General features: G+C 51.9%; 2 non-coding genes across 2 annotated transcripts; both read left to right on the forward strand.

Annotated features, from left to right (window-relative positions):
• Positions 1-4825: 4825 nt before the first annotated feature.
• LOC135121143 (small subunit ribosomal RNA) lies at positions 4826-6746 on the forward strand. The gene has a single exon (XR_010278866.1). It is a non-coding gene; the product is annotated as a small subunit ribosomal RNA (ribosomal RNA).
• An 869-nt stretch (positions 6747-7615) lies between these two features.
• LOC135121151 (5.8S ribosomal RNA) lies at positions 7616-7772 on the forward strand. Its single transcript, XR_010278872.1, has one exon. It is a non-coding gene; the product is annotated as a 5.8S ribosomal RNA (ribosomal RNA).
• Positions 7773-12500: the final 4728 nt, after the last annotated feature.

A 12500-nucleotide genomic window follows, 5' to 3' on the forward strand; every position in this document is an offset into this window, starting at 1 on the left:
GAGGGTGGCGTTGTTGCAGGAGCCGTATTTGAGAGAAGGTTGTGTTGTGGGAGTGCCTGGTGATATGAAAGTATATATGTCAGATGTCGATGGGATGGCTGCGGTGTTAATAGATGGGAGAGGTGTAGATGCTGTGCAAACGAGTGTGGAAGGTGCGAATTTAGGAGTGTGTGTGAATTTAAGTTGTGAGACGGGTAGCATGTGTGTGGCGTCTGTATATTGTAAGCATGGTGATGAGATGGGTCCGTATTTGGAGTGGATGAGGAAAGTGGTGAATGGTAGTGAGGGAAGAGCGTTGCTGATAGGAATGGATGCTAATGCCGTCTCCCCCTTATGGCACAGCAAATTTGTGAGGGCAGGTCGTAGGAGTGAGGAAAGAGGACGGGAACTGGAGGAGTTAATTGGGGAACTGGATCTGGAAGTGCTGAACAGGCCGTCTGACCTGTTCACCTTCAGTGGACCGATGGGGGAGTCGGATATAGATGTTACGGTGGTGAATGTTGGATGGTTGGACAGTTTTGAATGTGTAGCATGGGAGGTTAAGTGTGATTGGGGTGTGAGTGATCACAACAGTGTGATGATTGATGTGAGAAGTGTGAGTGAAAGTGTAAAAGGAGGAAGGAGGAAGAGAAAAGGTTGGCAAATGGGGGACGTCAATTGGGAAAAATTCAAGTCGGAGTTGGAAAAGGAAGCTGACGTGGTAGGTATAGGAAATTTTGGAAGATTAACGGGTAGGGAACAACTGGGAAGTTTGAATCGCTGGATCTGCATTGCAATGGACAAAGCGACGAGGAGGTTTGTCAAAGCCAAAGGGAAGAAAGCAGCCTGGTGGACTGAGAAACTGAAATTGTTAAAAAGTCGCGTTGCAAAGGCACGCAAAAAATGGCAATTGTCACGAAAGGAGTTGGGTAGTGTGGAGGGGAATAGGTTCTATAGTTCGGAGTACCAGGGCTTGCTTAAAGGTTACAAGAAGGCTTTGAAGGAGGCGAAGGTGTCGTGGTGGAGGAGATTTGTTGGAACCGTTGGCAATGCAGATCCATGGGGAGCGGTGTATAAGCTTTGCAGGAGAGAGAGGAGCGAAGGGCTGGTAGGAGTATGGGATGGGGATAGAAAAACAGTAACTTGGGGAGAAACGGTTGAGGTGTTGTTAGACGAGTTTTTCCCGGTTGACGTCCCGGTGAATTATGGGTTGTATGAAAGGGAGGAAAGCACTGTGGAGAGAGTAAGTTCTGGAGAGATTGAAAGGAGTGTGGGGTGCATGAGAAAGAGGAAATCAGCGGGAATGGATGGAATAACGCCTGAAATGGTGGATGTTGTGTGGAAGGTGGTACCGGAGTATGTGATGGAATTGTTTAATGCGTGTTTGAGAGAAGGATGGGTGCCGGAGGAGTGGAAGGTTGCGCGTCTGGTCATACTCTTAAAAGGCATTGATAAGGACAGGTCCTTGAAGAGGTCGTACAGACCTATCTGCCTTTTAAGTGTTATGGGGAAAGTGTTTGAGAGAGTGTTAGTGGAGCGATTGGGAAAGGTATTGGAAGGGAAAATGTCGAGTGCCCAGTTTGGATTTGTGAAAGGAGTGGGGATACAGGATGCATGGATGAGAGTGAGACAGGTTGTGGAGGAGTCCAGAAAGAAGTATGTGATGGGAGTGTTTGTGGATTTTAAGGGTGCATTCGATAATTTGAGCTGGAGTGAGGTGTTGAATAAGTTGGTGGAAGTTGGGTGCAAGGAGATTAAATGTTGGGTGAGCTATTTCAAGGATCGGAGAGTGTGTGTGGTAGGTGAGGCTGACGAGATTGAAAGGAAGGTAAGTAAGGGATGCCCACAGGGATCTATCTGTGGGCCGGCGGTGTGGAACTTGATGATGAATGGATTGCTGAATGAGATTGAAAGGAAAGGTATAAAGTGTGTAGCGTATGCGGATGATTTGTTATGTTTGATTGAGACGGACAGCAGGAGAGAAATTGAGAGTGAGGGGACGGATTTGATGGAGATGGTGGCTGCATGGGGGAATGGAGTGGGTGTGGAGTTGTCTAAGGAGAAAACGGTAATGATGTTGTTGAAAGGGTTTTTGTCTGATAATAGGCCGGCGAATGTAAGGGTGATGGGTGAGAGCGTGAAGTATGTGAAGGAGGTGAAATATTTGGGAATTAGGGTGAGTGAACGCATGAATTTTAGGCCGCATGTTGAGAGTTTGGGTAGTAGGGTGATTGACATAATGGGGAAGTTGAAGAGGGTGTTGAGGAAGGAGTGGGGTTTGAAGAGAGGTGCGATAAGGGTAATTTATAAGGGGTTGGTTGTGGCGTGTGCTTCGTTCGGTGTGGCAGTGTGGTATGATGTGTTGCGGTTTGGGTATGCGAGAGAATTGGTGAATAGATGTCAGAGGTGTGCGGTGTATGCGAGTATGGTGTTGTGTAGAACTGTGAGCACGGATGCGATGCAAGTGTTAATGGGTGAGTTGCCGTGGGATTTGGAGTTTGTTAGGAGAGGCGTGATGTTTAGGGAAAAGAGAGGAATGAATTCAGGAGATTTGGAGTGGTTGAAAACAGGGACAAGCGTGAATGAAGACTTAGGGAGAATGGAGGTATTGGAGGCGAAAGTATGGGAGGTTTGGCAGAGAAGATGGGAGTTGAGTGAGAAGGGAAGGGTGACGTATGATTTTGTTCCGAATGTGAGGTTTGTTAAGGAGAATGAATGGTTTCAGCCGGGAATGTTGGGGTTGTTTCTGCTGACTGGTCACGGTAGTATGAACGAGTTCCTGTATAAGAGAGGTTTGAGTGAAACGGACAAATGTAGGTGTGGATGTGTAGAGAGTGTCCGGCATATTTTGTTTGAGTGTAGGTTATACAATGAGGAGAGAGGGAGTTGTGTATGGGCGGAATGGATGGACGAAGGAGAGAGACGGTTAGAGAGATTGTTGAGGTCGAAAGAGGTATATGACGGACTGATGGAGTTTGCAAGGAGAGTGTTTGAGAAAAGGAGAATAGGAGTGAGTGAAGGTGAGTGAAATTGGTGTAGAGGGTGAGGGAGATAATACAGTGAGGATCCTAAGGTGGGGTGAAGTCAGTGCCGGTGAAGTATGGAAATACATGTACCGGCACTGTAATATAATAAAGGAGGGAGTGTCCCTAGGTTTTCTTGAAAAAATCGAAATTTATGGTGTTACTTAAATTCAGTTTGAAGCATTAAAAAACATGAATGGCACAATTCGTTTTAAAAAATCAGTTACAGCTATTTCAATTCTCCCTTGTTTTTATTAAAAAAAACTTCTCGAAAGTTATTTCGACATATATAATAAATTTCATTTTACAACATTTTATATATACGTCGATCGTCTTTTATAAAGTAAGGCGTTCTTCCGTACTTAAAATTTTTAAAAAGTGCTTGTACGGCGTTCGTCTTTTATAAAGTAAGGCGTTTCTCCGGACTTGGAAATTTTTTTAAAAGTACATGTACGGCGTTCGTCGTTTATGAAGTACGGCGTTGGTTGTTTATAAAGTACGGCGTTTGAAATTTATGAAGTACGGCGTTCGAAATTTATGAAGTACGGCGTCCCGTACCGGGTACGTATTTTAAAATTAACTAAATCGCTATAATAAAAATTCTAACTTACCTCGATTACGTAACACAATGCGGCCGTATTTTTTTTCTTGCGAAAATCCGTGGAAAAATGTTCAAACCGCTCTTTACGAAGAGCCATCACACCGACAGAGCGCACCTCGGACGGGGAGAGGTGTGTCTCGCGCCCCTGCTCGCGTACCACTGTCGCCGCTTCGCAGCGTTTGGCTCCGATCGACGTCAAGCGCGCTATTATAGGTAGCGGAGTGATGTTGTGGCGTGTGAGGTGTTCTCTCGAGATACCGACCAACGACTGCATCCTCTCGCTCGCGTTACCACGGACTGTCTGCGAGTCTTATCCAATACTTTTAAAAGGAATTCGGATTTATGACGAAATGAATTTCGCAGCACGTTCCGGCCGTTCTTCGGTGTCTCTAAGACTGTGCGTTTTTACGTATTCTCTAAAAATGATAGCAGACGCTAACCGCATTGGTTTCTCTCTGTAATAAATAATGTTCAACAACGACATTATTATGTTATTCAGACCGACCCGACAAAAAGAGACGACGATACGTTCACCTTTTTAGAACGAAACGTTGCGATTACTTTTGGTGGTCGTGCCTTTAATGATTATAAGAGCGAACCTTGTATGTGTGTGTGTCTTGTTGATAATTTTGAGAATGTAGTTATCGCACCCGTCGAAAATGACCCGAAGTAGACTTGGCTCTCGGAGCGTTTGCGCCTAGAATTTCATGGAATCCTTGAGTTCCTTCATTGGGTTCGAGCTTGCCTCGAAAGACGGTCCAGCACAGCGAGATCGCGGATGCGGCGGACGTTCCATCGTCGGCGGTCCTTATGCGATCAACCTTACATTGTTGTAAACGGTGGCGTACGTTCGAATTTCACGATTCGTCGTTCGTTGCATCGAACAGCTATTAAATTTGCGTCAACTCCCTACATTCCGAGCGAGAATATATAATATACTCGTAACGTGTGCAGATTCTGTAAAGAATTCGGCACGTCTCACCGTCGCATTCTATCTAGCGAAGAGTGAGGAGAATGTTTGAACTTTTAAACCGGCGCAGGAGGTTTCCTCGCGAAACTTTTCGACCGGTATCGTTATGTATGATATTTTTCGTATATAAAACAACGAAAGAGAGAGTTAAGCGTGGCGTTACGTTCCTACGCGTTCGTTTCGCGAACACGCACTCGCGCTTTCGACGAAAGTGTAGTTTTCAGTTTCGGAGTATCCGAACGAGAACGCAGTTCCCTGGTTGATCCTGCCAGTAGTCATATGCTTGTCTCAAAGATTAAGCCATGCATGTCTCAGTACAAGCCGAATTAAGGTGAAACCGCGAAAGGCTCATTAAATCAGTTATGGTTCCTTAGATCGTACCCACATTTACTTGGATAACTGTGGTAATTCTAGAGCTAATACATGCAAACAGAGCCCCGACCGGAAACGGAAGGGGCGCTTTTATTAGATCAAAACCAATCGGTGGCGGTCTCCGTCATCGTACAACTTGGTGACTCTGAATAACTTTACGCTGATCGCACGGTCTCGCACCGGCGACGCATCTTTCAAATGTCTGCCTTATCAACTGTCGATGGTAGGTTCTGCGCCTACCATGGTTGTAACGGGTAACGGGGAATCAGGGTTCGATTCCGGAGAGGGAGCCTGAGAAACGGCTACCACATCCAAGGAAGGCAGCAGGCGCGCAAATTACCCACTCCCGGCACGGGGAGGTAGTGACGAAAAATAACGATACGGGACTCATCCGAGGCCCCGTAATCGGAATGAGTACACTCTAAACCCTTTAACGAGGATCAATTGGAGGGCAAGTCTGGTGCCAGCAGCCGCGGTAATTCCAGCTCCAATAGCGTATATTAAAGTTGTTGCGGTTGAAAAGCTCGTAGTCGAATCTGTGTCCCGCGCCGCCGGTTCATCGTTCGCGGTGTTAACTGGCGTGCCGCGGGACGTCCTGCCGGTGGGCTTAGCTCGAGAGGGCGGCCCAACTCAATCCCGCCGCGGTGCTCTTCATTGAGTGTCGAGGTGGGCCGGCACGTTTACTTTGAACAAATTAGAGTGCTTAAAGCAGGCTAAAACTTCGCCTGAATACTGTGTGCATGGAATAATGGAATAGGACCTCGGTTCTATTTTGTTGGTTTTCGGAACCCCGAGGTAATGATTAATAGGAACGGATGGGGGCATTCGTATTGCGACGTTAGAGGTGAAATTCTTGGATCGTCGCAAGACGGACAGAAGCGAAAGCATTTGCCAAAAACGCTTTCATTGATCAAGAACGAAAGTTAGAGGTTCGAAGGCGATCAGATACCGCCCTAGTTCTAACCATAAACGATGCCAGCTAGCGATCCGCCGACGTTCTTTCGATGACTCGGCGGGCAGCTTCCGGGAAACCAAAGCTTTTGGGTTCCGGGGGAAGTATGGTTGCAAAGCTGAAACTTAAAGGAATTGACGGAAGGGCACCACCAGGAGTGGAGCCTGCGGCTTAATTTGACTCAACACGGGAAACCTCACCAGGCCCGGACACCGGAAGGATTGACAGATTGAGAGCTCTTTCTTGATTCGGTGGGTGGTGGTGCATGGCCGTTCTTAGTTGGTGGAGCGATTTGTCTGGTTAATTCCGATAACGAACGAGACTCTAGCCTGCTAAATAGGCGTATTTCGACATCCCAAAGGCCCGCCGGTCTCGGGTTCGCCCGTTGGCCGTGCGCGGTTTTTACTGTCGGCGTACAAACAATTCTTCTTAGAGGGACAGGCGGCTTCTAGCCGCACGAGATTGAGCAATAACAGGTCTGTGATGCCCTTAGATGTTCTGGGCCGCACGCGCGCTACACTGAAGGAATCAGCGTGTCCTCCCTGGCCGAGCGGCCCGGGTAACCCGCTGAACCTCCTTCGTGCTAGGGATTGGGGCTTGCAATTGTTCCCCATGAACGAGGAATTCCCAGTAAGCGCGAGTCATAAGCTCGCGTTGATTACGTCCCTGCCCTTTGTACACACCGCCCGTCGCTACTACCGATTGAATGATTTAGTGAGGTCTTCGGACCGGTACGCGGTGGCGTTTCGGCGTCGCCGATGTCGCTGGGAAGATGACCAAACTTGATCATTTAGAGGAAGTAAAAGTCGTAACAAGGTTTCCGTAGGTGAACCTGCGGAAGGATCATTAACGTGTCTCGAACACACGCACTGTCTTTACACAGACACACACACCATCGTCTGATCGTGTTGTTGTTGTCGTGCGAAGTATGTCGCGTCCGTGGACGACGTACACGCTCGATCTAACATCTAAAGACGTCTGCGGCGTAGACGACGGCACGTCCAGCCTTTAGCGGTGCCGTCGCGCGTTTCCGAAGCGCGTTCTCTTCTCTTCTCTCGTCCCACGTGGGGATCGGTGCGAAAGAGGAAACGCGTCTAAGAGACGGCGTCACACGACGTCCTCGAACTATTGAATCGTCCAGAGTCGGATTAGGCGTCATGCCGATGCGAACTCGCGGCGCCGGTCCTTTACGCGCGTTCGTCGTGCGATCGGGCAGACGGCATTTCGGGCACCTTGATCCGCTAAAGAACCTCAAAGAGTTCGATTCGGATCGCAGGTTTCGTAAGTACGTGCGGGGCGTTTCGTGCGCCTTTGCTAGTCTTCGTTACCGTGGGTTTTAAATGATTTTCGCCCGGCCGACGGGTTCGGCTCGATGCCGCCGTTCTCGTCGAGACGATTCGAAACGTCGTTCGAGACGCTCCTAGGAAGCGCCGTTTGACGAAATCACACCTAGTTTGTTTGGTTAAGTGATCGTTGTGCGGTTGAGCTTCTGCTTTAGAAAAGGAGATCAAGTCTTGCGACTAACAAAAAAAAAAAAGAGAGAGAGGAAAAGATGGAATTAGTAAGACGACACGTCGTTCGAAAGTTTCTCTTTTCTTTTTTTTTCTTTTTTTATCTTAATAAACAATCGAAACCGAGAGAATTTCGACGCAGAACGTTCCAGGCCGTCGCGAGGCGAGCCGGAGAGAACGTGCGTCTTAATGTATATTCTAAAAGATTACCCTGAACGGTGGATCACTTGGCTCGTGGGTCGATGAAGAACGCAGCTAATTGCGCGTCAACTTGTGAACTGCAGGACACATGAACATCGACATTTCGAACGCACATTGCGGTCCTCGGATAAACTGTTCCCGGACCACTCCTGGCTGAGGGTCGTGTCAATTTCAAAGACTGCTCGGTTCGCCTCGTTTGAGAAAGCGTGGCGTTCGTCGGAGCGAGTTGGATGTTTTTTAGACGCGTGCCGTTGGAGGTCGATGTCGAGACGACTTACGTAACGTTCGTTCGTTTCGAGTACGATCCGGCGTACGCGACATCCGGAGACGCGATAGCGGCCCGTCGGGGTGACGTGTCGGACTTTCTTTTCGAAGGAGTTCGTCGTCGTCCTTCGACGGGCGGATCAGCAGACGTAAAGCACAAAACGATCGACTTTCGACGGCCATAACGGCGTTGATTTTGTCGAACGATGCGACCGTCGTGTCCGAGGCGTGCGTGACGTATTTCGCGACGACGTCAGGTCGCTGTTCGACGAAAGACCGTAAAGGCCGCGTCGACGACGTGCCATGATCGTTTGCGTATTAAAATGATCCATTTCCAGATCTATTCGATCTTGCGACCTCAGAGCAGGTGAGACTACCCGCCGAATTTAAGCATATTATTAAGCGGAGGAAAAGAAACTAACTAGGATTCCCTCAGTAGCGGCGAGCGAACAGGGAAGAGCCCAGCACCGAATCCCGCGGCCGAAACCGGACGCCGGGAAATGTGGTGTTAGGGAGGGTCCGTCATCCCGAAATCGTGCGGCGCGTCCAAGTCCATCTTGAACGGGGCCACAGCCCATAGAGGGTGCCAGGCCCGTAGTGACCGCTGCCGGTGACGGGAGGATCTCTCCTCAGAGTCGGGTTGCTTGAGAGTGCAGCCCTAAGTGGGTGGTAAACTCCATCTAAGGCTAAATATGACCACGAGACCGATAGCGAACAAGTACCGTGAGGGAAAGTTGAAAAGAACTTTGAAGAGAGAGTTCAATAGTACGTGAAACCGTTCAGGGGTAAACCTGAGAAACCCGAAAGGTCGAAAGGGGAGATTCAGCGTGTCTCGATCGTGGCGCTGGGCGGTCGCGTGACGGACGGCGTACGCGTCGTCTGCGCCTTCCGTCCTCCGAACTGCGATCGAACGCGTGCACTTCTCCCCCTGTAGGACGTCGCGATCCGTTGGGTGCCGGTCTGAGGCCCGCGGTGGAGCCCGTTCGGACGGTTCGCCGTTTCCGAACGAACCCGCGGTGTTTCCCGGTCGGCTCGCTCGACGGTATAAAGATGGCGCGAGGCCGCCGCTTGTTCGGCGTCCGCCCTACGGCAAGCGCTCTCGTCGCGACGGTGATCGGACCTGGTGCCGGTCCCGTCCCCGGGTGGCTGTTGGCTGTGGGTCGTCGGACAGACCTCGTCTTCTTTTAGAACGCCGATCTGCGACGCTATAGCTTTGGGTACTTTCAGGACCCGTCTTGAAACACGGACCAAGGAGTCTAGCATGTGCGCGAGTCATTGGGACATTACTAAACCTAAAGGCGCAATGAAAGTGAAGGTCCGCCTTGCGCGGACCGAGGGAGGATGGGCGGTCGTTACGGCTGCCGCCTCGCACTCCCGGGGCGTCTCGTTCTCATCGCGAGAAAATCCGGGAGAGGGCCACGTGGAGGCGTCGCGCCGGTTCGTACCCATATCCGCAGCAGGTCTCCAAGGTGAAGAGCCTCTAGTCGATAGAATAATGTAGGTAAGGGAAGTCGGCAAATTGGATCCGTAACTTCGGGATAAGGATTGGCTCTGAGGATCGGGGCGTGTCGGGCTTGACGGGGAAGCGGGTCGCGGCTGACGTGCCGGGCCTGGGCGAGGTGAAGCGTTGCCGTTTCGGCGGCGACGTCGGATCCGAGCCCGGTCCCGTGCCTTGGCCTCCCGCGGAACCTTCTTGCTGCGAGGCTCCGGGTGCGCCCGAAAGGGCGTCCGGATGTCCTCTTCGGCCGCCATTCAACGGTCAGCTCAGAACTGGCACGGACCGGGGGAATCCGACTGTCTAATTAAAACAAAGCATTGCGATGGCCCCAGCGGGTGTTGACGCAATGTGATTTCTGCCCAGTGCTCTGAATGTCAACGTGAAGAAATTCAAGCAAGCGCGGGTAAACGGCGGGAGTAACTATGACTATCTTATGCAGGGGGAGTTCGCGAGCGCTACGGCGTGATGCGGCTCTTCGGGGTTTGGCGACCCCGCGTACCTGAGCTAGCTGGCAGAAGCTATAAAATGCCCCAATCCAAGGTGGACCTACGTGCCGAGGGATGAATGGCTGCCGGGTTAGGCAGTCTCGAACGTGGACCTCCGGGGAGTGGCGACCCTCGGTTGTATGTAGCTGGGGGGTGGTATGCAGGGCTCTGCTGCCCCTCTAGAGTTTTTCCCTTGCGGCCCCATAACTTTTGTATGGTTTCCTCAGCTGCAACGGGCCCGGGGCCCCGATCTGCCCCGGAAGTAGACAAGACCGAAGACCTAAACGAACAGGCGGGCGGCGCCGAGTTGCAAAATTCCGGCGTCGGTCTTCGGTCGCTATCCGGCCCTGTGTGTGGGATATGCGGGAGGAGGTACAAGACGATGTCTGGCCTATACAGACATAGGAAGACATGCGGCGTTAGAGATCGTTCGCGGTGCCAACATTGCGGTCGTCAATTCGCGACGTTTCAGGGGGTGCGGCAACACGAGAAGCTTGCCCACCGAGAAAGGTATATGGCAGAGGAAGCGGATCACTTGCCTCCTTCCGAAGCCTCAGCTTTCGAGCTGATGGCGGAGATTGAGGTGGGTGTGAAGCCGAATCAGCCATTTCTGAAGGACATGGCGCTTGCGACCGGCCTCACTGTTGACCAGGTGAGGTACCGGCGCAAGAAGCCCGCATATCGGGAGTTCCTCGAACGGTATAAGCGGGCACACGTTCCGAGAGGAACTCTCCCCCATGTTCCGGAAGAAGCCTTTCTACCCCAAGCCCAGGTCATGACGAGGTCACAGCGCGCGGCCGCAGAACATCGCGGCCTCGCAGAACATCGCGGCGTGAATCACAATTTACCTGCTCGGGAACCTTCACAAACTAGAGATAGGCCGGGTCCGTCTAGAGGCGCCCATGATGCTTTGATTGCTCGAGTCGGCTCCTTACCGCGGCGCTCCAGTCTTCTAGTGCAGCCCAAAAAGAGGGTCCGAAAGTTGTCATCTTCCTCTTCCTCTGACGAGTACGTGGATCCGGCCCTCGGAGACAGCTCGACGCCCAGCAGTTCCGATGATTCGTCGTCCACCTCAGCCTCACCAGAACCCAGCGTTTCGCCAGCCATCACCGTTCGGGATGACGCAGTCCTCCCTCCCATAGGCAAAGGCAAGATCCCTGTCCTGATGAGGGGAAGGGTTGAGCGTCAGCCGGGTCGTTTAATCCGGCGAAGCGTTTACCTTCCTCTCCCACCAGAGGACGACCCATACGCGGCGGTTGATAGGCCCTTCATCGAACATCTGAGGGGCCTCCGCGATGGGGTGCCTACCGCGACCGACCTCATAGATGCCAGTCTATCAGGTGCCAGCCGTGAACATCTGCTGGGCCTGGTAGACGAATGGCTTAGGGTCAACTTGGTCGGTCGCAGAAGAGGTAGAAGAGGGAGAGGAGTTGAAAGGGCAGACCTACGCCGTATAGGCTCAGAGAAGCCACCGTCTAGAGGACACCGGGCATCACTTTACAAAAAGACCCAGGACCTCTGGCAAAAGAAAAGGTCTGCTCTCGCGTCGATAATCCTGGACGGCGGCACGGTAGAGGCGTTGGGAGAAGGTGATGTGCCTACGGTGGGCGATGTTGAGGAACTGTATGGGGGTATTTTCGAGTCTGTCTCTATACGCGACGAGGAGCCTGTGCAGTCCGCTAAAAGTTCGCAACCTGTGTTTGTGCCGGTCACTCCCGAGGAAGTTGGGGCCGCTAAAAAGGGCTGGCGTGTGTCAGCCCCAGGTCCTGACGGAATTGGGGTGGCCGCTGTGCGGGCCAGGTCGGATGTGGAGTTGGCTGTTCTTTTCACGGTTATTCTGTGGAAGGGGCTCCAACCCACTTCCTGGCGGGCTTCAAGGACTGTACTGATCCACAAGGAAGGGGATAAAGGGGACGCTTCCAACTGGCGGCCTATCACTATTGGCTCTGCCGGTCAACGGTTGTGGCACCGGTTGTTGTCTCGGAGGCTCCATGGGGTCATAGCGCTAAACCCACACCAGCGCGGCTTCGTGGAGACCGATGGGACGATGGCCAACGTCACAATCCTGGACTCGTTTATTCGGGACAGGACAGAGTCAGGTAGGTCGTTTGCGGTTGTGTCTCTGGACATCCGGAAGGCCTTCGATACGGTGTCTCACTGGTCGATTGATCGGGCGTTGCGTCGGTTTGGAGTTGATGAGGGCGTCAGGGCATACATCATGGGTACCTTTGCTCATTCCACCACGACCATCAAGGTGGGGCGGACCTGTACCCGTGAGCTGGTTCTCCGGAGGGGAGTCAAACAGGGGGATCCGCTGTCTCCACTACTCTTTAACATGGTAGTGGACGAGCTGTTGGAGATGCTTAACGGTCCGGGGGATAAGGGCGCACGGTTAGCTGATGGAGTGCGTTGTGCCGCCATGGCGTTTGCCGACGATCTCGTCCTATTGGAAGAGGAGGAGGTTAGAGTCCCTAACACGCTCGCCGACGTGGAGGGCTTCTTCGCTGCCCGAGGCATGGAGGTCAACCCTCGAAAGAGTGCAGGCCTCTGTGTCCGAGGGTATGAGGGGAAGTCTATCCCGCGAGTCCGTCCGGTCTTTAGGATCGGCGGACACTGGATTAGACCGGTACAGGCGATGGACTCT

This window comes from Zophobas morio, unplaced genomic scaffold (genome assembly GCF_036711695.1).
Source record: "Zophobas morio isolate AGI-343-1 ecotype UQ-CSIRO unplaced genomic scaffold, CSIRO_AGI_Zmor_V1 ptg000510l, whole genome shotgun sequence".
NCBI lineage: Eukaryota > Metazoa > Arthropoda > Insecta > Coleoptera > Tenebrionidae > Zophobas > Zophobas morio.